Source organism: Musca domestica, unplaced genomic scaffold (assembly GCF_030504385.1).
Source record: "Musca domestica strain aabys unplaced genomic scaffold, Musca_domestica.polishedcontigs.V.1.1 7, whole genome shotgun sequence".
Classification (NCBI taxonomy): domain Eukaryota; kingdom Metazoa; phylum Arthropoda; class Insecta; order Diptera; family Muscidae; genus Musca; species Musca domestica.
Window position 1 is genome coordinate 3,890,376 of NW_026712383.1, and position 4,618 is coordinate 3,894,993.

Genomic DNA, 4,618 nt, shown 5'->3' on the forward strand with positions numbered 1-4,618 from the left:
CAGAACAGGTATGCAATGTTTGCAGATCTGGAATTTGAAAATATTCAACAAGCACCGCAAAACAATAACATCGATCCAGAAAAGTCACCAAAAAAAGAAGAGACGTATTTTTGCTCACCAATATTTTTATATAATATCAATGTCCTACTCCTAATTAAACAATTAGAAGAAAGATCGCCACCAATTAATTTCAAAATCAAAAATTTTGGTACAAATAAATGTAAATTATATCTATCTGATCCCATGTCATTTCCAACAATTATGCTACAGCAGATAAAACATTTGCAAGTCATTTTCATCATACGACGAGCCATAGTAGTAAACCATCAATTATTGACGAATTTTTAAAATTGTCAACTATTTTCTTGCAACCAGAGGAACTAACCCTAGAGCAAGAAATAAACATATTTCTGGCAGAATTCAACAATATGTCAAAGAGTAAAGCTAAAGACGAATTCATGAGTCTTTTAAAAAAAGTTAAGGATACTTATGGTCCATAGGTTCTTAAAATGTTTAACCTTCAATGTCCGGTCTCTTGTGGATCGCAGTCGTCAGATCGAGCGACATAAATATCTCTCCAAAAACAAAATTGATATTGCATTTATCCAAGAATGCCATCTTCGAAGAAATAAAAAAGTTTATATGAAGGGTTACACATTTTTATATGACTACTCAAATATTGGCGTGGCAGTACTTTTAAAAAATGACATCAATTACAAGCGCACTACAGTTGAGGATATAAATTTTAATGCAGTCTTTATTGAGATTGAGACAAAAATGAACAATTCAATGCAGAAATGTTTACTAGGTTCGCTTTATATTTCAACCAATTTCAACACACAACACTTAATCAATGGTCTAAATAATTGTCTGCAGTTTACTAATAATTATGATGGATTCATTTTTGGAGGGGATCTTAATTCTAGACACACGACATGGGGTGATATAATGGACAACACCAATGGAAGGACACTTTACAATTGGTTGCTTGATAATGCCACAGACGTTACTCGAATATGTGACTCTTCTCCTTCATACCCTAATGGTCCATCTTATTTGGATCATTTTTTGGTCAGCTCAAAACTGATAGATACTGATGCAGGCAACTACAAAATAACCAGTATTCCCTCATTTTTTGACCATTACCCTCTCAAATTGGATATTTCGTTCAATACAGGTGGTATTGTCCTCAAAACTCCCAGAGTGGTTGTTTCTTATAAGTCCACGGATTGGAGTATGTTTCGTCGACAGTTTGATTCTGCATTGGAATCCATTTTACCACCTGCAAACAGAAATCTTGTTAATGATGAAGTTGACAATTGCATAAATATCTTTGAAAATACCTTTCATAACATACACAAACAGCACTGCAAAACAATTGAAGTAAAAAATCAGCAAATCCTTTTACCTGAAAATATAAAGAGGTTTTATAAAATAAAAGATCAATGGCAAAAAGACCTAAAAAAATATTTCATCGAAATGGCAACAGAACAAATTTTGAATATAATATATTGTCCAAACAAATACAGCTACTCAAAAACATTATACGGGACCTTCTTTACAAAGAGCAGGCTAAAGTTTTTAACTCTAAATTAAAAAATATAAAACCCAGTCCATCAGCTTTCCAACAAGTCAGCAAACTAATTGGAAAATCTAAAACACAATTTTGCCAACAGCTACAAATAGATAATGTGGCTTTTACTACAGGTGGAGAGATCTCAAACGCCTTCCATGACTATTACAGCGACTTTTTCTGTGAAAATATTCCAGAGTTACCACCACCTAACATTGAATCCCGAATACAAAGTTATTTCACTCCAATTGCTAACCATATATACACATTTGATGATGGATTTAATTCATTACACAATTCAGACAATTACCACTTTTCAAATGTCTCATCTATAAAAAAGCACATTGTAAGTCTGAATAGAAAAAAATCGTCCGGTCTAGATGGAATATCAAACTATGTACTAAAGAATTTTTCTGATGAATCTTTAAAATTCTTAACAATTATATTCAACAACTGTTTGAATAATGGATACTTCCCTAAGTCATGGAAAATTGCAAAAATTATACCAATCAAGAAGAAAATAAACAGTATAACACCTCAAGAGTTCCGTCCAATATCTATGTTATCCAATATTGGAAAAGTTTTTGAGAGAATTCTACGAGAAAAATTAGAGAATGAGTTTGTGATACATCCGATTCCCGACTGGCAATTTGGCTTTAAAGCGGCACACTCAACAAACCATGCATTATTGAAGTTTCGTGAAGACATAACAAGTAACCTGAGAGAAAAGATCTGCACTGTAGCGATTTCCCTTGATATTCAAAAGGCTTTCGACTCTGTGTACCACAAGGGGATAATCTATAAATTAATACAACTTAGTGTGGACCCATTCTTAATCAAAATTCTCCAAAATTTCTTGACAGATAGGAAATTTACTGTCACAATTAATGATTGTCTGTCCAGTTTTGGATCTATATCGAGTGGAGTTCCTCAAGGTAGTGTCCTGTCGCCCCTTCTATTTAATCTTTTCCTTCACGACTTCCCCCATCAAACAGAAAATTCAAAAGCCATATTGTATGCTGACGATTGCTTGGTATATAGTCACCATAACTCACCCACTGAAGCCTTAAAGCAAGCCGCTCTTCACCTTGGCGATATAAGTAAATATTATAAAACATGGGGAATCACAGTAAACGCATCTAAATCGGAAGCAGTATGTATTAGAAACGCATCTGGGAAATGTCATAGAAGCGTTGTTCCCGAAGCGAAGAATCTGCGTCTCTTACTGGATGGCATAGAAATTCCATTCCGAGATTCCTTCAAATATTTGGGAATACATATAAATAAATTATTTAAATTTAATGAACACGTCAGAGCATCATTGAAAAAGGCCAAGATAACTGCTGGACGTTTGTCCACATTAATGTGCAATACTTATCTGCCGCAAAATACTAAGCTGCTACTTTATAAAGTTGCAATCCGGCCAATTATTGGATATGGATTCCCAATTTGGTTCACCATTTCGCCATATGTAGCTAAAGAAATTGAGACGTTTGAGAGGAAGATTCTAAGAAAATGTGTTGGTCAAAACTTTCAAAATCCAACTAAAAGGTTCTCTAACCACCACATTTACAGCACCGCCAATATTGTGCCATTTTGCAGCTATGCCCTAAACCTGCAAAAAAGATTTGTAGAAAACTTAGCTGCACATGACAACATTCTGTTGAATGAATTATTTACTGCTGAAGAAAATACAAATTGGACAGAAGCTGCTTACCTTTCTACTATAGGTATCATAAATGTAAGATTTGACAATGATTCTGGGCAATATTCAACACCAAACTTTTTCACCAAGACAATACCTGGAATGCACAGGGGATAATAGTATTAAATAACAAATCTGTGATATTTACATTACTAGGCTTAAGATCTCCCACAACAGTACTTTATTTTATTGTGTATGTCACTTCCTTTGTCATAAGGTATCGAGAATGTATGATTAGCATACTTTTGCAATCACTGTTTTTATTAGCAAATCGCTTTTCGATGTTATTGCATATTCAATTTTTAATTTGTACGTATGTACTTTATTTTGTTTATTTTAAGTTCATCGTAAGTCAACAATTTAACGATATGTTTTTTATTTATTTTAGCTTTAAGTGTTAATTATTTGTAAGATTTTTGCAGACAATTCGCTCTGCAAGTCAATTGAAAGATTGGGAGCAAATCTTAAAACAAAATTTTCACGTTTGTTTACATCATATTTTTATTACAATTTCTTCAAAACTTCAAATACCACATTTCAAACAATTTCGGTGGGTATTGTACCTAAAATCAGTCAAAATACCGAATATGGGGAGGTACTGATATATGGGGCCTATACGAAGACCTGGACCCGCACAGACAATTTTCTGTCACAGACTGTAGTATTCATTACGAACTTCAAACACTAATTTCGAAACAATTCCGGTGACTAATGTCGCTAAAATCATCAAAATACCGAATATAGGGAGGTACAGTTATATGGGGGCTATACGAAGACGTGGACCTGCACAGGCAATTTTCTGCCTTAGGGTGTAGTATCCATTTTGAGCTTCAAGTACCAAATTTGTAACAATTCCCGTGAATAATGTCGTTAAAATCACCAAAATACCGAATATCAGGAGGTACCGTTATATGGGGGCTATACGAAGACATGGACTTGCACAGACAATTTTCTATCTTAGACTGTAGTATTCATTACGAACTTCAAATACCAATTTTCAAACAATTCCGGTGAATAATGTCACTAAAATCATGAAAATACCGAATATAGGGAGGTACTGATATATGGGGGCTATACGAAGACGTGGACCTACATGACCCATTTACGAACTTAACCTGCCTATTGGAAAAATAAACATGTGTGCAAAATTTTAGCCATCTATCTTAATTCATTCGAAAGATAGCGTGATTACAACAGACAGACAGACGGACATCGCTAAATCGACTTAGAATTTTACGCAGATCAAGAATATATATACTTTGTTGGGCCTGACATGAGTATTTCGAGGAGTCAGAACTTACAGTTTCTTTACTTGTTTTAATTATACCACTATTTGAGTA

General features: G+C 34.1%; 1 long non-coding RNA gene across 3 annotated transcripts; it reads right to left on the reverse strand.

Annotated features, from left to right (window-relative positions):
- Positions 1 to 1,128: 1,128 nt before the first annotated feature.
- On the reverse strand, positions 1,129 to 4,353 carry LOC101892644 (uncharacterized). Of its 3 annotated transcripts, XR_009343957.1 has the most exons (6): positions 3,600 to 4,353; positions 3,291 to 3,375; positions 3,135 to 3,188; positions 2,629 to 3,048; positions 1,344 to 1,367; positions 1,129 to 1,282 (listed from the first exon to the last, which is right to left on the reverse strand). It is a non-coding gene; the product is annotated as an uncharacterized LOC101892644 (long non-coding RNA). The 3 variants fall into 3 exon arrangements; XR_009343956.1 differs by having other exon boundaries at positions 2,629 to 3,188; XR_009343958.1 differs by having other exon boundaries at positions 1,344 to 1,408; positions 2,629 to 3,188.
- Between the last annotated feature and the right edge of the window lie 265 nt (positions 4,354 to 4,618).